Source organism: Plecotus auritus, assembly GCF_963455305.1.
Source record: "Plecotus auritus genome assembly, chromosome: 10".
NCBI lineage: Eukaryota > Metazoa > Chordata > Mammalia > Chiroptera > Vespertilionidae > Plecotus > Plecotus auritus.
In genome coordinates, this window is record NC_137785.1 from 59,754,057 (window position 1) to 59,778,791 (window position 24,735).

General features: G+C 58.5%; 1 long non-coding RNA gene across 2 annotated transcripts; it reads left to right on the top strand.

Moving 5' to 3' along the window:
• The first annotated feature begins 18,772 nt into the window (after positions 1-18,772).
• LOC308235570 lies at positions 18,773-20,998 on the top strand. 2 transcript variants are annotated; one of them, XR_013959189.1, is made up of 4 exons: positions 18,773-18,996; positions 19,294-19,488; positions 19,670-20,045; positions 20,460-20,998. It is a non-coding gene; the product is annotated as an uncharacterized lncRNA (long non-coding RNA). The 2 variants fall into 2 exon arrangements; XR_013959190.1 differs by lacking the exon at positions 20,460-20,998 and having other exon boundaries at positions 19,670-20,428.
• The last annotated feature ends 3,737 nt before the right edge of the window (positions 20,999-24,735 follow it).

Genomic DNA, 24,735 nt, shown 5'->3' on the forward strand with positions numbered 1-24,735 from the left:
GGCCCTGGTCTGGGCACATGCAGGAGGCAACCCATCGATGTGTCTCTCTCTCTGTCTCTCCCTCTCTTCCACTCTCTCTAAAGTCAATGGAAAAATACCCTCAGGTGAGGATTTAACAAAAAAAGAATCTGGGGCCCCGTGAACCTCACCGAATATGAAAGGCGCCTCCTACGGCAAAGCGCAGGTGGCTTAACCACAACTCCAGGCTGTGTGCCTGGAACGAGCTGCCCCGCCCGCCAGGGCCCTTCCCCACTGCCCACCCGCCCAGGAGGAGGGAGAGGGCCAGGAGCAGGAAGATGGATGAGGGGAATGATGCTGACCTCGTGGGGGGGCACGAGGCTCCGAGGGGTCACTGGGCGGAACAGATGGCCGGCAGCTCCCGGCTTCAGCTCACACATGGCTGAGTAAATCGTGGTTAAGGTTCCGTGCCAGCCTGGGCGCCGAGCAGATCGCGCCGCGCGGAGCACCTCCACCTCCTGCCGGATCATCTGCTCCTCCCGGGGTGTTCATTTCCTCCCCTGCTTGTGCTTTAGGGCATGGCTGGCTGGTCAGGAAGACAGCGCCCTTGGAGGCAGGAGAGAGTGTCTTCGGGAAGAGGGAGGGAGGGGGCGGGCTGGGCGGGGCAGGGGGCAGCCTGGCCCGTGTTGGTATTCCTGCCTGGGGCGTACCTGTCCGGTGAAATCAGTCAAGGCTGTTACAGGCAAACTGCCTGGGGTGGGGGGAAGGGGGTGTGGGTCATGTTTTAATTCTTTTAACAAAGACCCCCCCACACAAGCAAGACCAAGGGGGTGTCGTTGGTCTCTCTATTTGTTTATTTATTTGTTTCATATATTTTTATTGATTTCAGAGAGGAAAGGAGAGGGAGCGAGAGAAACATCCATGATGAGAGAGAATCATGGATCGGCTGCCTCCTGCACACTCCACCCTCACTGGGGATGGAGCCCTGACTGGGAATCGAACCGTGACCTCCTGGTTCCTAGGTCAAAGCTCAACCCCTGAGCCATGCCAGCCGGGCTTGGCTGAATCTTGAAGAAGTGAAGTGTCAGCAGGAAAAAGCAAATTCACTTTTTTAAAAAAAATACTGTGGAGCCAAAACCGGTTTGGCTCAGTGGATAGAGCGTCAGCCTGCGGACTGAAGGGTCCCGGGTTCGATTCCGGTCAAGGGCATGTACCTTGGTTGCGGGCACATCCCCAGTGGGAGGTGTGCAGGAGGCAGCTGATCGATGTCTCTCTCTCATCGATGTTTCTAGCTCTCTATCCCTCTCCCTTCCTCTCTGTAAAATATCAATAAAATATATTTTAAAAAAAAAATACTGTGGAGATGCCCTGGCCAGTGTGGCTCAGCGGTAAGGGCGTCGGCCCCCACACCAAAGGGTCCCAGGTTTGATTCCCAGTCAAGGGCACGTACTTGGGTTGCAGGTTCAATCCCCGGCCCCGGTCATGTCGGGGTACATGCAGGAGGCAACCCATCGATGTGTCTCTCTCACATCGATGTGTCTCTCTCTCTCCCTCCTCCCTCCCTCCCTCACTTCCACTCTCTTTAAAAATCAAAGGACAAACTATCCTCGGGTGAGGATGAGCGACAGCCACCAAATACTGTGGAGCACGGGCGTGGCAGGAGTGAAGACTCCCAGACAGGGTCTCTGCTTTCTTCCCTGTCCCCCTGCCCCTGGCTCAGCAAGCCTGCTGGACGAAGGGTCGGAGAATGTGTCTCTATTTCAGACTTCGAGGTCCACACGCTCCCGTCACAACTGCTCGACTCCGCTGTGGCCGTGGGAAACGAATGGGCGTGGCATGAAACGGTGGGTAGAGCACGCCCCCCAGGCGCGGCGTGGCGATTATTCCGCCGCGGGTCCCAGTACCGAGTCCTCGTGTTGCTCACCCTGAAGCGAATGCAATGGGGTCTCTCCGTAGAGCTCAATAAAACCCTTCCCTTTCTAACACCGAAATCTTCCTTTCCTGTAATTTCACATCATGACATGTTGCTGTTCTTCCTCCCGCCCACCCTCCCTCAATCATTTAAAATGTAAAAGCTACTCTCTCCTCCTGGGCCAGGCCCCAAAACAGGCCGTGGGCTGGACGCCCGTTACAGTAACACTCAACGTGGAGGCGATAGAAACGTGAAGTGTTTGGACAGTGGCCAGTGCGGAGAAGTCCCTGATGCTGTGAGGGTTCTGAGTGAGTGAGGCTGGAGCTCTGTGAGGGCGGACATCCGAATAATCATATAAAACCAACTATTCCGCCCGGCCGGCATGGCTCCGTGGTTGAGCGTCGACCTCTGAACCAGGAGGTCACGGTTCAGTTCCCGGTCAGGGCACATGCCTGGGTTGCGGGCTCGATCCCCAGTGTGGGGCATGCAGGAGGCAGCTGGTCCATGATTCTCTCTCATCATTGATGTTTCTCTCTCTCTATTCCTTTCCCTTCCTCTCTGAAATCAATTAAAAAATATATTTTTTAAATATATTTTATTGATTTTTTACAGAGAGGAAGGGAGAGGGATAGAGAGTTAGAAACATCGATGAGAGAGAAACATCGATCAGCTGCCTCCTGCACACCTCCTACTGGGGATGTGCCCGCAACCAAGGTACATGCCCTTGATCAGAATCGAACCTGGGACCCTTCAGCCCGCAGGCCGACGCTCTATCCACTGAGCCAAACCAGTTGGGGCAAAATATATATATATATTTTTAAAAACTATTCCAAACTCTGGACTGAAGACCCCACTCAAAGGCGAGCTCAACGCCTGGACATGCTGAGAGCAGGAAGGCCAGGGTGTGGGGGGCACGGGATGTGTGCGGGGAAGGGAGGGCGGGCTGGGAAGGCGGGGAGGCGCAGGCAGTGAGCGCTGAGCTCATACCCAGCCCACGGGGACGAGTTCTGCATCCGGGGAACCGGCCTTGGTTTGACCGAAGGAAGCATTTGAAAAGGGCTGTGCCATGTAAGTACCTTTTGTGGTTTCCCTTTGTGTGTGGGGACAGAGGAGGGGGTGTGAAAGCAGCCGGACCGTTCCCTCAGCGTCGGCGAGTCTGTTTCTCGCACAAAGGACGGGACCGGCTGAGCTCTCCGGGACCCCGGGGAAGGACCACACATGGCCTCTCGCATTTCTATTCCCTCTCGCCACGGTGCACGTGGGGGCTCTGCAGCCAGAGCCCCTGCATCTGAGCTTGCTAACGTCCGCCTTGACTCTTGGGTGACGTCACCGAAACAGGAGGCCAGAGACATTGGTCCAAATGCCAGCTTCCACGGCAGGGGGAGGGGGTCCCTGCGGGGGGGGGGATCCCAGCGTGGGGGGGGGAGTGGTCCCGGCAGGGGGGTGGGGTCTCGGAGGGGGTGGCTGTGGGCGGGGGGAGGTCCCAGTGCAGGTGGCGGACGGAAGGGTCCCCGGGTTCGATTCCAGTCAAGGGCATGTACCTAGGTTGCAGGCTCCTTCCTGGCCTGGGCCCTGGTCAGGGCTGGTACAGGAGGCCACCAATCGATGTATTTTTCTCACATCGATGTTTCTCTCTCTTTCCCTCACCTTTCCACTCTCTCTGAAAATCAAGGGGAAAATATCCTCGGATGAGGATTTTAAAGAAAAAAAAAAGAATAGGACAGGGGGACACCTCCTGCTTGGGCAGGGGTACCAGGTAAATCTGGACTCCCACCTCTGCACACCCCACAAACATGCACAGACACGTACACACACACACACACACACACACACACGTGTGCGCACAAGCACACGTCCGAGTCCCATAATTCCACACTGAGCGGTGTGCACGGCCCCACGCAGCTTAACGGGAGCCTCGCCCGAGAAGTAAGCACTCCTCTCCCTGCCACACCGCAGCTGCCGCCACCTGCCCAATGCCGGTCAACGAGCTTTTCCTTAAAACACGGCGTCTCGCAGCCGCATCGGCCGATTGTACGGCCCATGTGAGCCTGAAGGACACGCATCACCCCATCCGCCTTCCCTGGGAACAGCGTCCTCTGAGGGACCTCAGGCCTCCAGCCGGAGAGGGTGCGGAGGGCCGGGGACGGGACGGGGCGGGCAGAGCCTGGCAGGCTGCTCCCCTGGGCAGGCCCTTCCTCTCAGCCGGCTCCTCCTCCTTCTCCTCCCGGCCCTGCCCACCCTGGCTCTGCGCATAGCGGCGTCTTCTCCCTTCTTTATCTTCAGCTGAAAGGTCACCTCAGAGCCCGGCCGGCGTGGCTCAGGGGTTGAGGGTCGACAGTTTGATTCCGGTCAAGGTCACAAGCCCAGGTTGCGGGCTCCATCCCCAGGAGGGGGCGTGCAGGAGGCAGCTGATCAGTGATTCTCTCTCATCACGGATGCTTCTCTCTCTCTCCCTCTCCCTTCCCCTCTGAAGTCAATAAAAATATGTTAAAGAAATAATAAAACGTCACTTCCCAGCTGCCCATTCATAACCGCAACCTCACTGGTCGTGGCGAGGACCCCGGTGTCCTCTATGGAGGCGGGGTGTGGCTGAGTGCCTGGCGCCCAGTAGGTGCTCCGGGACGTTGTTACTGGGGACCTTTCTCCAAAGAGGCGGAGGGCTCGGAGCCCCCCCTTGCGCGTCCGAGCTGACTCAGCGGCAGCCTGGAAGCCGTGGAAGCTGAGTCGTTATTGCTCCACCGCCCCCCCAGGCAGGTGGGGGGCTGGCGGGCAGCTGCAGGAGTGTGCCTCCTGCCTGATCCTCTCCCCAGCCTCCGCCATCCCCACCTGCCAATCATGCCACATGGCCGCCCCCCCTGCCCGCGGAGCCCGGCCGCGCGGCGGCCTCCCGGCACACGCAGGGCTCACACATGCTCGCCCGGCCGCCCGGCATGCGGGCCCGTGTGCTGCCGTGGCACGGTGCCCGCCGCCTGGCACAGCTCGGCAGGCACGGCCTGGCAGATGGCGGTGGGGTGGGGGGCCGGGAGGGGAGTGAGAGCCCCCATGGTGTTGGAGGTGAGGGTGGGGTGGAGGCCTGGGCAGGGGGGAGCGAGGCGGGCGGGCAAGGGATGAAGGACGGCCCGGGGCTGTGGAGCAAGCGGTCCTGGGCGGGTTTCCCCGAGGCCTGGCTCCGCCCAGCCCCGGTCAGGACACCCAGGTCCCCGGCTGAGGAACGGGTGACGCTGGGACGAGCGCCTAGGGATGCTACGTCCTCTCCCCTGACCCTGTCCCAACGCCATTCAGTCACAACCGACAAGACTTTGGGGGTGCCCGCTCTAGCCCGGCCCCAAGAACCGGCATGGTGCCCCCTCAAAAGGGCTGAGCTGACGTCAGCCCCCCTGCCGCCCGGGGATGGTCCCAGTTCACGTTGAGGTGATGAGTGGGGGTCACGGTGATGATAGATGTGGGGGTGCTTTAGAAATGGGGGCTTCGCCCTGGCTGGTTTGGCTCCGTGGCTAGGGTGTCAGCCTGTGGAAGGAAGGGCTGTGGGCTCGATTCTGGTCAAGGGCACATACCCCGGGTGGCAAGCTCGTTCTTATTATGAATCACAACATCACACCTTCTTCCCTGACAGCGGACGGTCTGCGACACCCAAGGGATGGAGGGCAGGAGGCGGGAGGCGGGGGGACACCCCTGGTCTGGCTCAGACTCCCTTGGGAGAGGGAGCGAGAGAGGGAACCTGCGGGCGGAGAAGGCTGCCTCCTCTCTCTCTCTCTCTCTCCAAACACTGCGTGGTGCAGGCCAGCACTCCGAGTTCTGAGCTCAGCTGGGTCCCCCACTTGCTGTGAGCACAGGCCTCCCGCTGCTGAGGCCTGGGAGGTGAGAGTGTTGAATTCCACCCCCAACCCCACCCCCCTCCCCCGTCCTTCCCGCCATGGCAGTTCCTGCCGGGCCTGCCCGCCGGTGGGCCTGGGAACCCGCGTCGACCATGTTCACCAGACATGTCGCTTGTGACTTTACAGAGGCCTTTAAAGGTACACGACCTCCGGGAATAAGTCACCCCCCCCCCCCCCGCCCCGGGTGAGGCCGGGGGAGAAAACCACAGCCCCGCGTCGCCGTCGCCGTCGCTTTTCCGTTCCCTAAGCCTCCGCGGGCCCCTGGCCTTCCCCCGCGTGTTTACGGGCACTTCCAGGTGCATAAGGAGACCCGTTGCAGGGCTGAACCCCGGCCCACCCCCGCCTTCAGGAGAGAACCCCCCGCCCTGGGAGCCGGCTGGGGACGCATGAGAGGTCCCGGGGGGCGGGGGCGGCGTGAGGGGGGCGTTGGGAAGGAAAGCAGCTTGCCTCGTTTCTCGGCTCGGCCTCAGAGTCACCCTGCGAAGAAATTTAAAGGCCCCTTATTTCCAACGCACCTCCACCTCCTGAGCACCCCTTCCATCAAGGGAACCGGCAAACTGCCACTTGGTGCAAACAGGCTGGCGGGCCCGCTGGCTGCGGGGACAGGCAGAGATCTGCTGGCTCCTCCCCGGAACCGAGCGGCGCCTGGGAGCCTGGCGTCTCCTGGCCCCGGCGGCGAGGAGCCCGGTGGCGCGCAGGGACGGCCTCGGGGTACAGACCTGGGTGCCGGACCCCGCATCTCCACTGGCCAGGCTTGAGTCGGAGGCTTCGCCTTTCCCAGGCCCAACGTTAGCACCTGTGAAACGGGCATCACGCTTTCTCCCCGCCGTCTCCGAGGGTCACACGGGCCACCCAGGCCCAACGTTAGCACCTGTGAAACGGGCATCACGCTTTCTCCCCGCCGTCTCCGAGGGTCACACGGGCCACCCAGGCCCAACGTTAGCACCTGTGAAACGGGCATCACGCTTTCTCCCCGCCGTCTCCGAGGGTCACACGGGCCAACAGCGCGCCCGCTAGGTCGCTGGGAGACAAGCAATGAAGAAGCGCTGGCTGCCTGGCCCTACGGGAAGCATGAGAGGGGCCCCGGGGCCCGAGGGTGCTGCAAACCAGGCCTGGACGCGGAGGAGGCCAGATCCCACACCTGCGGAGCCTCAGCTCCACACGGACCCTCCTGTGTGGGGCTGGGGCTCGGGCTGACGGAAGGACACCCTCCCGTCGAGTTCTGCCAGGGGGGTTGCGAGAGGGAGGTTCCCCTGCCCCTGTGTGTCCTGAACACCCCTCTTCTGAGCACACCTGTCGTTGGGTTTAGGGCCCACCCTGAATCTAGAGTGATGTCACCCTCGGGCCCTTCGCCCAGTTACTCCTGCGAAGATGCTTTTCCTGAACTAGGTCACAGCCTCAGGCCTCGGGGAGCATACAGCTCACCGCCGTGGGTGGGCCACGGGCCCCCCACACAGGGACATCTCCTCCCCTTCGGATCCTCGCTCCACCCTTCACCTTCATGAGCAGAACAGTCCGCCTCTCCTTCTTTTAACATGTGTGTATGGCTTTCAGAGAGGAAGGGAGAGGGAGAGAGAGAAACATCCATGATGAGAGAGAGGCATTGATTGCTGCCTCCTGCACGCCCCGCACTGGGGATCGAGCCCACACCTACAAGGAACAGCCTGTGCCCTGACCGGGAATCCAACCGTGACCTCCTGGTTCCGAGGTCGATGCTCAACCCCTGAGCCACGCCGGCCGGCACCTGGCAGAGTCCCTGCCACATGGCCGGGACTCGGTGGCTCCGTGGTAAGTGAATGAGCACGGGGGGGGGGGGGGGGGGGCGGGGGGGGCGGGGGGGGGGCAGGAGGGGTAAGCTGTCTTGTGTTAGTTCTTCTTATTACTGTATATTATGTGTGCGTCTGACGTGTCCTTTTCCACAGGAACAACCGTAAGCCTGTTTCTGTGCCCCACCCCTCCGGGTAGTACAAATCAAAGACAACTTCCAGTACAGGCTCACCATATGTTTCATCATGACTTTCTGTAAAAAAATCAGGAAGGAAAAGAGGCCGTGGGACATGGATGGGTTCCCTGCAGGTGGCATATCGGGGGCGGGGAGGGGAGGGGGGGCAGGTTGGAGGGTAAAGGGGACAGAGGCATCGGAATAGCCTCTCCCCCAAATGTAATTGTAATTTCTTCGACTTCTCTTAACAACCCTATAAGATTATACGCCCATTTAAATGTCGCCGCCTGCAACGCCATGTGGCCGCCCACCACAAGCTCCCATTCTTTTTTTTTTTTTTTTTGCAGCTCAGCAGGGCTTGCCCCGTTCCCCAGCACAGAGAATTTTCACCCCTGGGGTAAACCTGGCCTTCCCCCGCCCCCGCCCCGTCCCCCAGGTAGGCAAATGTTCAGTTCCGCTCAGTGCATCTGAGCCCCTAGACCAGTGGTCGGCAAACTGCGGCTCGTGAGCCACATGCGGCTCTTTGGCCCCTGGAGTGTGGCTCTTCCACAAAATACCACGGCCTGGGCGAGTCTATGTTGAAGATGTGGCGTTAGAAGAAGTTTAAGTTTAAAAAATTTGGTTCTCCAAAGAAATTTCAATTGCTGTGCTGTTGATATTTGGCTCTGTGGACTAAGGAGTTTGCCGACCACTAGGCTAGACCAAGCCAGCCACCACACCTGGCCCCAGGGGGAGGAAAGTGACTCTGTCCCGCCCCCTTGTGGCCAGGTGAGGCATGAGCTCAGAGAAATCCGGGCAGGAATCCGGATGGTGGTCTGAGAACTGGGGTGCAGAACAGCGGGGAGCTCTCCCTTTCCCCACAGGCACCTGGGTTGACGGTGGTGAACGATTTCTTTTTCCCTGACCGGCCCTGTTGTCAGAACCCTGTGGCTCATTCCCTAAGCGCGCACTTTCAACCGAAGGAAAATTACCTCTCCTTCAAGAACGCCGTCTGGAGGGTCCAGGACGCGTCTCTGTCTAATGGCTCTTTTCCCGAATATTTATTTATTGCCCATATTTGATTAAAAGGTATTATGTTCTCAGGGGCCCCCGCCCCTCCCCTCAAGGCCACTTCCACAGGCTCGATTTAATTAACGCGGGCCGGCTTGAGGCTGAACGGCGGGAGACAAAGGGCTCCTTTATCCGACCTGAGTCCAAATAAAACCGTATTAACATTTCACCTTTTGTTCCTGTGTGAGGAGAGGCTGTGGTACATTGTCCCCAAGTTATTGAAATCTCCAGGAAAGAGAGAAAGAAAAGCAGAAGACAGCTGTGGCAACGGGTTTGGGTCCCCCCACATCTGAACAGGAGAGAAAGAGTGGGGGAGGAGGAGGAGAGGGGAGGGGAGAGAGAGAGAGAGAGAATGCTGTACGCTAGCCTTGTTAAGTCAGATCAAGAGAAGACAACCATTTTGCACAAAAGCACGGGAGCGCCCTAAAACCACCTCCATCTCCAGAAGGACCCCCGGGACGGTGCGCTCCATGAGAGCACAGATTTCATCTGCTTTGCATCCGCATCTCGCCCGCCCCGGGAAAGAGGCTGGCACACACAGCAACTCGCGAGCTACCTGTCCGTCTAACCTGCTGATGAACGGAAGGCAGGCCGCTGGGTTCCCCTGAGCCCGCCTTCCGCTCGCTCTGGACCCTGAACAGGGCCCGCTCCTGCCCGGGCCTGACCAGCTCCGGGTGCGGGTAGAAAGGCAATGCCTGTGCGGCCTTCCCGCAGCGAGGCCGCGAGGACGAAACGCAGGCGGACATAAGCCACACGTCGGTCCTCGCCACGGCCCCGCACGCCTCCCCGCCCAAACCCTTTCACCCTCACAAATCAAATGAGAGAGAGAGAGGCGGGGCGGGGGCGGGGGGCGGCAATCACACCTGCAGAGGAAGCATCAACAGAAGCAGCGGCGCCTGTAGTCCGGAGGGGGCCGCGGCTGCCATGCGCCTGTGCGTCCCCAGAGCTGTGAGTGCGGCAGCCTGGACTCCCAGGGCCCTCAACACCGTGCGTGGTGCCTGGGGGCCCACTGAGGGCAGAGGTCACCAGGCGTGCAGGGCTGCGGGGCGTCTATTCCAGGCCTGGCTGGTGGGCCTTCCCACAGGCCGAGGGCTCGTCAGCAAAGATCTTGAGTCTCCGGTTCCCTTCCTTTTATCCAAAGCGGGACCACCGCCACCCGCTTCTGCAGATGCAGACACTGAGGCCCAGGTGAGCCAAGGGCGTGGCCCGGTTCACCGACCTGAGATGACTCGGGCTTGGGCCTCGCGCGGGGCCTCCAGGTCCGTCGTCGACCTGCCCCAGGACCCACGGTGACCGCCGTGGGGTGAGGGCGGGGGATGGTCTGAGAGGGGGGCCTTGAACTTTTAACCTCACCCCCCATCAGGGAGACCCTCCGCCCTGCACACCAGGCTGCAGCTGAGCGGAGGCAGGGAGGCTGATGTACATCACCGGACTCTTCTCCACCCCCACCCCCCATCTGCCACCTCCCCTCCACCTGCCCAGACAGGGGGGCCCCTGGCAGCCTCGCTCACAGCTCAGGTGGCTGCCCAGCCCACGACCTCATGCAAGGCTGCGTTTCAGCCTCAGAAACTCTGCGCCTCCCCTGGTCGCCTCTCCCAAATCAACGCATCCTCCGCTTCTGATCTCGGCTCCTCGGTCACCTCCTCAGGGTGGTCTTCCCTGATTGCCAGGACCGGGGCTGTGCGGCCTGCTCTTACACTCCCTGTCCTCCTCCTCGCAACACCATCACCCAGGCGCTCGCTCGCCTGAGGATAGCGCCCCTTCCTGAGCTGGTCCCACAGGGAGGGGGGAGCTGGCTGTGTCTCCCCCCCCACCCCGGCGTTTTGAACGCAATAAGCCACGTGAAGCTCCTGGAGACGGAATGAATACACCGTCCAGAGCTGCACAAACAGAGGGGTTTCTCATCTGTCTGCATCCGACGGAAATTCCACCTTCTGCGTTCAGACGGATCTCACAGAGCCTCTGGCCTGGATGGCATGCTAAGTGAAAAGCCGGTCCCCAGGTGGCGTGGGGGCTGTGCAGAGCGCCGCCCCAGTAATGAACGCCCCGGCATTATTGCCGCATGAAAGCGCGTTAATCAAGTGGGAGGTGTGGGCGCTCCCCTCGGTAACTCTCCCTGACGGAGCCGCCGCTCTCCGCGGGAACATAAACCGCCACGGCCGGTGGGAGTCCGGGATGGATCAAAGAGCAGAGCGCTGTGCGCTGTGTTAATTCCGCGCCTACAAACACGCCTCCTCCTCCTCCTCCTTACGTAAGAGGGGCAGAAGCAGGGCGATAGCATGCTCTCTGAGGAGCAACCCTCGAAAGCAGAGTCTCGTGCTCACACACTTGGAGGCACAGGTGCCCCAAAGTCCCTGCGAGGCCCCGGTGCCCGCCTGCCTCCAGAACAAAGCCCATGGGCCAGCCCTCCCTCGGGAGGCTGTGTGTGTTTGGGGGGGGTAGAGGGGGAGCATTGCTCTCCTTCGCACAGAACAGCGACCCGGTCGGGATTCAGGTGAACGAACGCGTCCTTCATTCCTGCTCCCGGGCCAGGTATGTCCTAAGCTCTGCTGGGCGGAGAGGGCCCGCCCCGCCCGCCCCCCCCGGCTCCGAGGGTACTCCTAGTTTGCAGGAGAGTGGAATGAACCGAGCGCCTCCTCTGTAAAGGAGGAGTGCTGCTGGCCCGGAGGGAGCCCAGGCCTTAGGGGTGCCGGGGGGAGGGGTGGGGGGGCACCAGGGCATGAATGGGTGTCTGGCAAGGGGGTCAAGCCCCCAGGGTCCACACTGTTCTTCGGCGCTGAGTCCTGACCTGTGGTGGGCGTGGACAACCAGCTTTAGAAAGACCCCCTCAGGGCCCCGCTGGCGTGGCTCAGGGGTTGAGCGTCGACCTGTGAGCCAGGAGGTCAGGGTTTGATTTCCAGTCAGGGCACAGGCCTGGGTTGCGGGGTCCGTCCCCAGTGGGGGGCGTGCAGGAGGCAGCGGATCATGATTCTCTCTCATCATCAATGTTTCTATCTCTCCACCCCCCTTTCCTCTCTGAAATAAATAAAAAATGTATTTTTTAAAAAAGAAGGACCCCTTCTGGCCAAGGAGTCTTCCAATGTCTGGGCTCCAGAGAAACTTCCTCACACGTAGCGCCCCCCAGCGGCACCCCATGTCAGCGCACACGGTCCATGCCAGGTGGGCAGGGGTCCCTAAGCGCCACCTGGTGAGGTGAGCAGCCCACACATCTCTCCGTACGCTCTTCACCCAAGAGGAGGCCAGAGGGGCTGCACGGTCTTACCCAGCCACCGGGCCCACTGATGCGCAGGGCGCTGGAGAGGGAAGAAAAGGCAGGACGGAAGCCAGCCGGACAGGGGCGGCAGGTGTGCAAACAGGTGTGCGAACAGGGGGGGGGCAGGTATACAAACAGGTATGAGAACAGGTATGAGAACAGGGGCGGCAGGTGTACAAACAGGTATGAGAACAGGTATGAGAACAGGGGCGGCAGGTGTACAGACAGGTGTGCGAACGGGTGTGCGAACAGGTGTGGCAGGTGTGCAAACAGGTGTGTGAACAGGAGCAGCAGGTGTACAGACAGGTGTGTGAACAGGGCAGCAGGTGTACAGACAGGTGTGTGAACAGGGCAGCAGGTGTACAGACAGGTGTACAGAAAGGTGTGCAAACAGGGGCAGCAGGTGTACAGACAGATGTACAAACAGGTGTGTGAACAGGGGCAGCAGGTTACAGACAGGTGTACAGACAGGTGTGCGAACAGGGGCAGCTGGTGTACAGACAGGTGTATAGACAGATGTGCAAACAGGTGCAGCAGGTGTGCAAACAGGTGTGTGAACAGGAGCAGCAGGTGTACAGACAGGTGTACAGAAAGGTGTGCAAACAGGGGCAGCAGGTGTACAGACAGATGTACAAACAGGTGTGTGAACAGGGGCAGCAGGTTACAGACAGGTGTACAGACAGGTGTGCGAACAGGGGCAGCAGGTGTACAGACAGGTGTACAGACAGGTGTGCGAACAGGGGCAGCAGGTGTACAGACAGGGGTGCGAACAGGGGCAGCAGGTGTACAGACAGGTGTGTGAACAGGGGCGGCAGTTGTACAGACAGGTGTACAGACAGGTGTACAGACAGGTGTACAGACAGGTGTACAGACAGGTGCGTGAACAGGGGCGGCAGGTGTACAGACAGGTGTACAGACAGGTGTACAGACAGGTGTGTGAACAGGGGCAGCAGGTGTACAGACAGGTGTACAGACAGGTGTGTGAACAGGGGCAGCAGGTGTACAGACAGGTGTACAGACAGGTGTGTGAACAGGGGCAGCAGGTGTACAGACAGGTGTGTGAACAGGGGCAGCAGGTGTACAGACAGGTGTGTGAACAGGGGCAGCAGGTGTACAGACAGGTGTACAGACAGGTGTACAGACAGGTGTGTGAACAGGGGCGGCAGGTGTACAGACAGGTGTACAGACAGGTGTGCGAACAGGGGCAGCAGGTGTACAGACAGGTGTACAGACATGTGTGTGAACAGGGGTGGCAGGTGTACAGACAGGTGTACAGACAGGTGTACAGACAGGTGTGTGAACAGGGGCGGCAGGTATACAGACAGGTGTACAGACAGGTGTGCAAATAAGGGCGGCAGGTGTACAGACAGGTGTACAGACAGGTGTGTGAACAGGGGCAGCAGGTGTACAGACAGGTGTACAGACATGTGTGTGAACAGGGGTGGCAGGTGTACAGACAGGTGTACAGACAGGTGTACAGACAGGTGTACAGACAGGTGTGTGAACAGGGGCGGCAGGTATACAGACAGGTGTACAGACAGGTGTGTGAACAGGGGCAGCAGGTGTACAGACAGGTGTACAGACATGTGTGTGAACAGGGGTGGCAGGTGTACAGACAGGTGTACAGACAGGTGTACAGACAGGTGTACAGACAGGTGTGTGAACAGGGGCGGCAGGTATACAGACAGGTGTACAGACAGGTGTGCAAATAAGGGCGGCAGGTGTACAGACAGGTGTACAGACAGGTGTGTGAACAGGGGCAGCAGGTGTACAGACAGGTGTACAGACAGGTGTGTGAACAGGGGTGGCAGGTGTACAGACAGGTGTACAGACAGGTGTACAGACAGGTGTACAGACAGGTGTGTGAACAGGGGTGGCAGGTGTACAGACAGGTGTACAGACAGGTGTACAGACAGGTGTACAGACAGGTGTACAGACAGGTGTGTGAACAGGGGCGGCAGGTATACAGGCAGGTGTACAGACAGGTGTACAGACAGGTGTGCGAACAAGGGCGGCAGGTGTGCAGCGGGTAGAGCTCACCTTGGTCCCGATGGCGCTCGTCCCCTGAAAGTGGGCAGCTCGGGAGGGAGGTGCGAGCACAGGTGTCCCCGGATGCACACGACAGATGCTGGCACTGAGCCCTCACCACCTGCCGGGCACCGGTGCTCACCGTTTTGTCTGTGATCTCACCTCTGTGCCCGCCGAGCGGCGTTTCCCCGGGAGGTGAGTGACGCTCGGAGACCCAGCGACCCGCCCGCCCCAGCTCCCAGGTGACAGAATGGATCCCCAGCGCGCCCCAAGCCATGCCCTTGCCGCCGGAGCCCGCTGGTGCTTTCGGGGTGCACAGGCCAGTATTCCGGGCGGTTTGGAGAAAAGCCAGAGCGAGGTGCGGCGCAGGTGGTCCCGTTGCCCGGGGTTTCTTAAAAGCGATGACATTTCTCAGACTGCTGGTTGCTATGGCAGGCTGCGCCCCGTGGCATTTGGAGAATGGAAGAGCCAGCAGGAATGCGAGGCCACCGCGCACGCCGGGAGGCTGGAGCCTTCTGAAGAGGCGGGGAGGGGGGTCGGGCCAGCGGAGGGGAGGACACCGGGCTGGGAGTGGGGCGGCCTGACCCAGACCCACCTCGGCCGCCCACTCACTGAGGGTCTTTAGGAGCTGCATCTGCCTCTCAGGAACACAAGGTGACTTGTACCCCTGTCCCCAGGCATCAAAAATGACCATAAACTCCCCCCAACTGGACCTGCTCCACAGCGTGGAGGGGCCTCGGGCTGTCGGCCCCGATGGGTCTGGAGCGAGTCACAGGGAAAAGGGGGGGATGCTCAGCATGTAAAGGCAGAGACGGGGAAAAGAATGCATCTCCCCTAAAAAGAGAGGAACCAGCCCTGGCCGGAGTGACTCAATGGATAGAGCATCAGCCTGCAGACGGAAGGGTCCCGGGTTCGATTCCAGTCAAGGGCACACGCCCGGGTTGCAGGCTCGATCCCAGGGGGGGGCATGCAGGAGGCAGCCGATCCATGATTCTCTCTCATCACTGATGTTTCTCTCTCTCTCCCTCTTCCTTCCTCTCTGAAATCAATAAAAATATTTTTTTAAAAAAAAATAGAGAGGAACCAGATTTCATAGGTGCCAGTATATGTAGACATAGAGAGATGTGACATGCGTATAATATACGTACGTTATATGTGTATTACAATAATGAGGTAGGTAAATACACTGTCTCCACGTGATGTATGTATTTAAATCGTTCTGAGCATTTATCATGTGTCACGCGTCGTGCCGGGCACCAAAGAAACAGCAGTAAATGGGAGAGGCCAAGGTTGCTGTGCATGGAGATGGCGCTGCAGGGGGGAGGGAACAGGCAGTCAAGGGCCCGGTCACGGATCACCCTCTCCTCCCCGGCCTCCATGTTCTTCCGCAGGACACGTTCTCATGGCTGCATGACATTCCGTGGTGTGGGTCCCGCTAACCTAGCTCACTAGCCTCCGTGGTTGGGTGTTTAGGTCTTTCCACATGAGGAGGGTTGCACAAATGCATATGTGCCCATTCATGAATATTTTCTCTCTTTAATATATTTTTATTGATTTCAGAAAGGAAGGAGAGGGAGAGATGGAAACATCCATGATGAGAAAGAATCACTGACTGGCTGCCTTCTGCACGCCCCACCCTGGGGATCGAACCCGCAACCCCGGGCATGTGCCCTGATGCCCAACCACTGAGCCACGCCCGCTGGGCCATTCATGAATATTTTTCTTAGGATATAAGCAAAGAAGTGGAAGGGTTGCGTCAATGGACGTGAACATTGCTAAGGTTTTCCCTTGTAGTTTTTAAGACGCGCTCCCCATTCCTACCTCCGGCTGTAGGGCAGAGACTCAAACCCTAAACACCTTGGAGTTAAACCACGATAAGCTGTTAAATCGGTAACACAGGTATCCTGAACAACTTCCTCCTACACCTGGCCCATTAACACTACACTTCTACATAACCTGGGGTCCAAGGGAAACTGGAAGATAGTTCGGAACAAACAACTGGACACAAATGAAATACGGCATATCACATGTGTGGGATGTGGCTCGAGAAGTGCTTAGAGAGACATTTACAATGTTAAAGGCTTATATTTTTAGAAAGAAAGGTCTTATATCAATAACCTAGCTGTTTGCCTTTAAAAAAGAAAAACTGAAGAAGAGGAAAATAAACCCACAGCAGCTAGAAGGAAAGGGACAGTAATAATTAGGGTGGAAATCAATGAAATTAAAAACAGAAAAATAGAGAAATCAATGAAAACAAAAGTTGGTTCTTCGGAAATATCAATAAAATTGACAAACCTATAACCAGACTCTCAAAGAAATAGAAAAGACACAAATTACCATCATTAGGGATAAAAGAGAGGATATTAGTGCAGACGACACAGACACCAAAAAGTCTAATGAGGGGGAGGGGAAACAGTTTACTGAGGAAATACCGTGAACAACTCTACCCCCATAAATTCAACAGCGTAGAGGAAACGGCTTGATTTCTTGAAAGTCACAAGCCACTAAACTCACCCGAGAAGAAACTGAAAGATTTTAAAACCTTCTGGAAAAAAAACAGCAAAACAAAAAAACCGCTAAGCCCAGATAGGTCCCCAATGAATTCTACCAAATATTTAAAAAAGAGGAGGGAACACTTTTCAACCAATGAGGCCAGAACTACCTTGATACCAAAATCAGGAAAAGAGAACTCAACGACATTACAGACCAATAGCCCTCACGAACATAGACACAGGGATCGGCATCCAAATATTAGCGAACCGAGTTCAGCAATGTGTGAAACACGAGAAGACATCACAGCCCAATGCCCTGTCCCCGGAATGCAAAGCTGGTTCAACATCTGAGAAAGCCAGTCATTATCATCTTCCACATTAACAAACGAAAGAAGGAAACTCACGTGGTTAGATCTACTGGTGCAGAAAAAAAAAAAAGCATTCCTAAACACTCAACACCCACCTCTGATAAAAACTCTCAGCAAACTAGGAATAGAAGGAATCTTCTATACCCTGATGGAGGGCATCCACAAAATAGAAAAAAAAAAAAAAAACTACATCCTATCTAATAAAGACGGAATATGCAAATGGACCATAACTCTGCGACAAAGATGGTGGCGCCCACAGCCAATTAGGAGGGAATATGCAAATTGACGCGACAAGGCGAGAGGCGGGAAGGCGGCTCCCGCCGGAGCGAAGGTGGTACTGGCAGCCAGGGGAAGGAAGGCCTATTCTTGCACGAATCTTCGTGATTCGGGCCTCTAGTCTAACATAATATTTAACGGTGAAAAAAAACCCCCTGCTTTCATCCTAAGATTGAGAACAAGGAAAGGGTGTTTATCCACACAACTCCTATTCCACCTCACACTGGAACTTTTGTCCCCGGCAGTAAGACGAAATACAAGGAAGGCCGCCGAAACCGGTTTGGCTCAGTGGATAGAGCATCGGCCTGCGGACTGAAGGGTCCCGGGTTCGATTCTGGTCAAGGGCATGTACCTTGGTTGCGGGCACATCCCCAGTGGGAGGTGTGCAGGAGGCAGCTGATCGATGCTTCTCTCTCATTGATGTTTCTAGCTCTCTATCCCTCTCCCTTCCTCTCTGTAAAATATCAATAAAATATATTAAAAAAAAACAAACAAAAACACAAGGAAGGCCTAGAGATTGGAAAGGAGGGACTCAAATGGTCTCTATCTATATATACAAAAGCCTAAGCGACCGTTACGACTGGACGACCGGATGACCAGCCCGTCGCTATGACGCACACTGACCACCAGGGGGCAGACGCTCAATGCAGGAGCTGCCCCCTGATGGTCAGTGCACTCCCACAGCCAGTCTCCCGTGGTCCTGCCCCGTGGCTGGCTGGCCGGCCCCAATCAGCCCCAAACGCCGGCCAGGCCGAGGGACCCCACCCATGCATGAATTCCTGCACCGGGCCCCTAGTTTATGTATAACATGGCTATCGGCATAGAAATTCCCCAAGGACTCCATGGAAGACAAAAGCTAGAACTAATGAGGGACCAGTCAAGAAAACAACTAGAATGTAGGCTGCATGAGGGCACACATTTTCTAAAAGTCAGTTAAGTGACTTTTAAATCACCGCTGACATGCACTGTTATGTTAGAGTCAGGTATACAACACAGCGGTTCGACATCGATGTATCTTACACCTAGTAAGCGACCGTCCCCTCGGCAAGGTTATCGCGTTGTTATGGACAGGACTCCCCGTGCCGTACCTGACGTCCCCGCGGCTTATTTTGCAACTGGGCATTTGTACCTCTTGAACCCCTTCACCTTTTTCCCCTTTTTGTCTGTTCACGGCTGATCTCCCGATGCTCGGAGAAGGGCCTAGCACAGGGGTCGGCAAACTCCTTCGTCCACAGAGCCCAATAGCAACCGTACAACGATCGACATTTCTTTGGAGAGCCACATTTTTTAAACTTAAACGTCTTCGAACGCCACTTCTTCAACATAGACTCGTCCAGGCCATGGTATTTTGTGGAAGAGCCACCCTCAAGGGGCCCAAGAGCCGCATGTGGCTCGCGAGCCGCGGTTTGCCGACCACTGGCCTAGCCCGTGGCTGGAACTCAGTGAGGATCCGCTGAGGAAAGGAATGAGCGGGGAGCATGCACAAGAACCCGGTCCTGCACGGACATCTGGAAATAGGGCTGTAACCAGCCAGACAACTGAGCCCCCACTCCCCACGGACACCCGGGGCACGCGAGCCGTCACCCTCAGGACTCGCTGCGCACGGCCGCGCCCAAGCACAGCAGACAGGAGGCTGCGTCGCCAAGGGCACGGATCTGCCCGTCCTGATTGCCATCTGCTCCCTGCAGGACGTTCCTCGGGGCGGGGAGGAAAAAGCAGAAGGAACCAAATAGAATTAAAGATGCTGCTAGAGATGCTGTCAGCGGAAGGAGCATGGTGCAAATCCCCCAGCCCCGGGCCCCAAGGTCGGCGCTGGAGGCGGCGGATGTCCGGAGAAGACAGGTACGAACCAGGGGTTTCTGGGCACAGTCTCACCAAAAGATCGAGGACCCCCCAGGCTGGACAGTGCGGCCATCCCACCCTCTCCCCACCCCCCACGCCCAGCGGGGCGCCCACTGTCGCCTCCAAGTGCCTGTCCACTCCGCCCCACTCTACGGCCACCTCGCCTCCCTCAGCATCTCCCACGTGATCACCTCCTCCTGCAGCTCTGCCCCCCACCTCCAGTCATCCCCGGAAACCTCCCAGAATTCCCTTGTGAGGCACCTCCCTGATGCTGTCACCCCCTCTCTCTCCCCCCAGCCCCCACCTGCCCAAACACCTTTGAGGACTTCTCCGCCTGGCGTCCCCGGCCCAGCCCCGTCTGCCTGCCACCGCACACACTCCCGCATTCCTCCTTCCCGGCTTAGCCCTGCTGGAGGACGGGGGACACTCTCACCAGCTGTCTCCCCCCGCCCTGGACGGCGGCTCTTGGCGACCAGAACCCTGACACCTCACGTGCGTAGCCCCCTCTTCCATGCCTCCCAGCCACCCCCTGGTCCCAGCCTCCCGCTCCCACCACTGCTTCTCTCATACTTCGTTCCCATTACCCCAATCCCGCTCCTAGTATAAGCCGCCTCCTCCATGCAGCCTTCCCTGATGGCTCCCGCGCTTTCTGGTTCGCTCCATTTCCCAGCAGGTGCGCTCCGTGTGGGCACGTGTCCCCCAGGGGTTACTGCTCCACCCCCACAGCTCAGAAGCCGGCCTCGTTGCTGAAGAAGGACGAGGGAAAGGAAGTGACAGAGCGTTCGCCCCGCGGATGACGGATGGGACGAGGCTGCAGCGGGCCGCGATGCAGCAGCCGGCTCTCCTCCGCGGGTCTGCGCTGAGATCCTTGCGGTCCCCCCGGCCGAGGCGGCTGGCTCTTCCGAGAGATTAAATTGTTTCCAGGAGCGATTAGTCTCCGCGCAGGAGAAGATGGGCCTGGGAGAGGAGCGCCTTCGAGGCAAACAACTCCATTTCCATCCCGGGGAGCAGATCGCGGCTGGGACGCACGATTCCGGATCGCCTGCCAGGTGCCTGCGGGCCCTGCCCAACACCCTACACCCCAGGGGGGAGGGGAGGGGAGAGCAGGACAGGTCTCTCCCCGGGGACCTGGGAGGTTTGAGGGGACGGGCGCCAACAACCGGGGAAGTACAATGACGTCACGAGCAGGGCTCTGGACCCGGAACATCTGGGTTTAAAATACCTGGTGGGCCCGGCCGGCGGGGCTCAGTGGCTGAGTGTCGACCTATGACCCGGGAGGTCACAGTTCAATTCCCGGTCAGGGCACATGCCCGGGTTGCAGGCTCCATCCCCAGAGGGCGGGGAGGGGGGGTGTGCAGGAGGCAGCCGATCCATGATTCTCTCTCATCATTGATGTTTCTCTCTCTCTCCCTCTCCCTTTCTCTCTGAAATCAATAAAAATATATTTAAAAAAATAAAATAAGTAAAATACCAGCTTGCCCCCCCCCCGCCCCCGCCCCGCCCCGTGAGCAGCCAGGAGCCAGACGTAGGCGTCAGCTGCGTTTCTTCAGCAAGGACCTCACCCGATGGTCTTAGTCCCTCCGTTCCTTCTCATCACCGTGAGGGTAACACAGCGCCTCCCTCGGGGTTGTGGTGAGGCCTGAATCTGTGATACATGTGAGATTCCCAGCCGGCGGGACATGCTTATACACGGCATGTGTGTTAGCATCATCACCATCATCGTCACCAACAGCACAGGTGAGGGCGTTGGAATAAGCCCTAAAGGAGGTCCACGTTCTATGGGAAGGAAGAGGAAAGAGCTGGCCCGGCCGGCGGGGCTCAGGGGTTGAGCACCAGCCTCTGAACCAGGAGGTCACGGTTCGATTCCCGGTCGGGGCACATGCCTGGGTTAGGGGCTCGATCCCCAGTGTGAGGCGTGCAGGAGGCAGCTGGTACAGGATTCTCTCTCATCACTGATGTTTCTGTCTCTCTCCCTTCCTCGCTGACATCAATAAAAATATTTAAAAAAAAAAAAAGAGGAAAGAGCTTAATTGGGGAAATCCAGAGAGGCTTTCTGGAGGAGGTGGCACCTGAGCTGGTCCTTGAAGAATAAGTAGGGGTGGGGGGAGGATGTGTCCCCGCTTCTCGGCCAATGGCACCAAGACCTCGCTGGAGTCCTTCCCGCTGCTCTAAGCACCCCGCTTCAGCGAAGACCATCCCGTCCCAGGAGGTGCCCGGCCACCCACGCCCCCGAGCTGTGGGGCCCTGGGCCACAGCACAAGGCGCTGCTCAGACTCTCCGCAGAGAACCCACTCGCTCCGCCAAGCAGACGCCCTGTCCCGACACTCCTCGGCCGAGCCCACGGGGACTCTTCCGAGGCCTGGAGACAGGAGCCTGTGCAGACAGCCGTGCCCTCTGAAGCAGCAATCTGTATTTTCATATCCTTGATGCGCTCTCACACTCAAATCAACAGGCCGACGCAGACGCCCCCGCGGCGAGTTTAATAAGGAAAACGGGTCCAAGGAAAGATGGGGAAAGCGCGAGACAGGCCCGCAGGTGCGCCGGGCTGCGGGCCGGTGAGAGGGCTCGCTGCCTCCCCGACAGAATGAAGCAGCGGAGAGGCCGGCCCGCGCCCCGCAGCTGATTGTAAGCGCAGAGCAAGGGGACCTTCTGGCTGTTTTCGGCTCCCCCGGCCCCTCCTACCCAGGCCCAATCCATACGGCAAGTTTTCCCTTCTCCGATGGAAACTCAGCTTCCCGGCTGTTTTGGGGTGCAGGTTCCCCGTGCTGGGGAGGGGCTGCCGCCGTCCCAGGGCACCCCAGGGCCTTGCATGAGCCCCCTCTGAGACCCGGGGCTCCTAGGCCCCGCGGCACGTTCCGGAAGCAGAGAGCAGGGTGCACGACGTTACAGCGCGGCCCTCCAGCTCCTGTGCCCAGGCGTCGGCAGAGATGCTCTGCGTTAAGACCCACCGCCCTCCAGAGACCACAGCCACGCACTCCCCTCCGCGCTTGCTCTATGGGCCTCCTTCCCTGGGCGGAGAGAAATGGCTCCTCCCCAGACAGAGAGGAGAAAGTCTGTCCTTGGGCCCCCATCGATGGCTCCCCGGAGGTCTGTGGGGCTGTCTCCACCGCGCCCCCCCCCCCCAGCTGTTAGCTGCTCCCCGCCCCTTACACCCCCTCCCCAGTCCCACCTGCTGCACGACTCAGCTCTCCTGAGTCACCCGCATTCATGGGGGCCAATCTCCACTCCTGACTCAGGGGGACCTGGCGGTGACAAAGCAAAACGGGGACACGAGCCGTCAGCGATGGGCAGGGAGACGCCGGTCTAACCCGTTGTATCAGCAGCGAGTCCCAGGGACGTGCGGCAGCCTCTCTCCCTCGCCCTCGCCGCTCCCTCAAACTTTTTATTTTTTTTTTTTTTTTTTTTTTTTTTTTTTATATTTTATTGATATTTTACAGAGAGAAAGGGAGAGGGATAGAGAGTCAGAAACATCGATGAGAGAGAAACATCGACCAGCTGCCTCCTGCACACCTCCCACTGGGGATGTGCCCGCAACCAAGGTACATGCCCTTGTCCGGAATCGAACCCGGGACCCTTCAGTCCGCAGGCCGACGCTCTATCCACTGAGCCAAACCGGTTTCGGCGCTCCCTCAAACTTTTTAAACAGGGGGCCAGTTCACTGTCCCTCAGACCGTGGGAGGGCCGGACTATAGTTTAAAAAAAAAACTATGAACAAATTCCTATGCGCACTGCGGGCCCAGGACCAGTCGGCTGCTAAGCAGGACAGGCAGCGGCCCCCGGCGGGCGGATCCATGTCCTCGGCGGGCCGCCTGTGGCCCGCGGGCCGTCGTTTGAGGACACCTACTCTAGGCCCATGGAGCCGCCAGCGAAGCAGATACCGCCGAGGGGGAGTTTATTAGCCACGAGGAGGTGGGGCTGGGGGCGGCTCCGTGTGGGACCAGCGGACGGTCACTCGCGCCCATGTGACCAGGGTGGGACGGCAGCCTGGCTCTCCCAGTGGATTCCGGGGTCTCCTCCCGCTGTGGTTGGGGACACGGCATCGTGCCGAGACCTGGCTTCTAGCCTCTAGGATCCTGGAGCCATCCAGGAGGGCGCGGCCCCCACTGAGCCAGCCCCTCGCGCTGGGCCAGGGAAAGGTCCTTGGCAAGCCCCGCCCGGGGCCAGAGGGAGAGCACGGGTGAGGGTGAGGGGCCTCCCCGCTGGGGGCTTTGCGGCTCCTGGTTCCAGCGGAGGCCACGCTTCTTGCCCGGGGTCCCCGACCTCAGGCCACATCCTCCATCTTCCCTTTCCTGCCTCCGTCGCTTGGGTAGGGGTCTGTGTCTCGCGACCTTTTCCCTCTTTCATTTTTTCCGGTTTACAAGCGTTTTTATCCAGCTCTCACAGGGCTGTGTCTCGTGTACCCTTCCGACTACCCAAAGCCACAGGCAAGAGTCCTCAAACTACAGCCCGCGGGCCACAGGCGGCCCGCCGAGGACATGGATCCGGCCCGCCGGGGGCCGCTGCCTGTCCTGCTTAGCAGCCAACGCGTCCCGGGCCCGCAGTGCGCATAGGAATTTGTTCATAGTTTTTTTTTTAAACTATAGTCCGGCCCTCCAACGGTCTGAGGGACAGTGAACTGGCCCCCTGTTTAAAAAGTTTGAGGACCCCTGGGCAAGACAATCACATTCTCCATCTCCTCCCACCCTGCCCCAGCCTGTGGGCCTAGCACTGGCCAGCGGCGGACACAGTCCAGGAGGTGGGCTGAGATGGGCTGAGCCTGGGACTGAGGGGACCCCAGAGGGGGCCCAGGTCAAAGGGCACAAGTCCAAACCCCTACCCAGGGCAAGAGTCCTAGTAGGTGCTCAGTGCGTTTTTTGTTTTTTGGTGTTTTGTTGTTTTTTATTTATATTTTTATTGGTTTCAGAGAGGAAGGGAGAGGGAGAGAGAGATAGAAACATCAATGATGAGAGAGAATCATGGATCGGCTGCCTCCTGCATGCCCCACACTGGGGATCGAGCCCGCAACCTGGGCATGTGTCCTTGACCAGAATAGAACCCAGGACCTTTTAGTCCACAGGCCAGCACTCTATCCACTGAGCCAAACCGGCTAGTGCCTCAGTGCATTTTCGTCAGACAAGTGAACAATGAATGAATGAATGAATGAATGAGGAATGAATGAATGGAGGCCTGAGGGGAAACAGAGAGGAATGCTGGGAAGACCCCGAGCCCAGGGAATGGTGCAGGGGAACAGGGAGGGTGGAACAGACGGACCTACAGAGCCAGGGTCAGTGGTGAGGGGATGCCCCTCCCGCTGCGCCCGGACCTGGATCCCCACCTCCTACGGCGAGGGACTCCCATTACCGCCGACCAGGCCCGTTAGTCCCTCTCTGTCTGCCTTGAGCAGGGCGAACAGGGACACAGGGACGGAGAGCGCTGGCTATGGCCTCACCCGGCCCGAGAAGACGAGAGCTTTCCCGGTTGCCTCGCCCAGCGGGACTGGCCTAGTGATGTCTCCTCCCAGCTTCGCGGTCAGCTCCTCCTCCGACGACCTCCTCCTGGTGATCCATTTCTTCTTAAAAAGGAAGAAGTAGGTTAGCCAGGGCGGTTTCTGAGGGACACAAGGTCAAAGGTGAGAAGGTTGGACACAGGGTCTCCCTGGAAACCATGGCGTGCCGTGTGGTCAGGGTGGCCCGCTGTGCAGGCAAGTCGGGAGAGATGGCGCCAGTAAGTCTCTCCCCGCATATCGCTCCTCGATGCTGC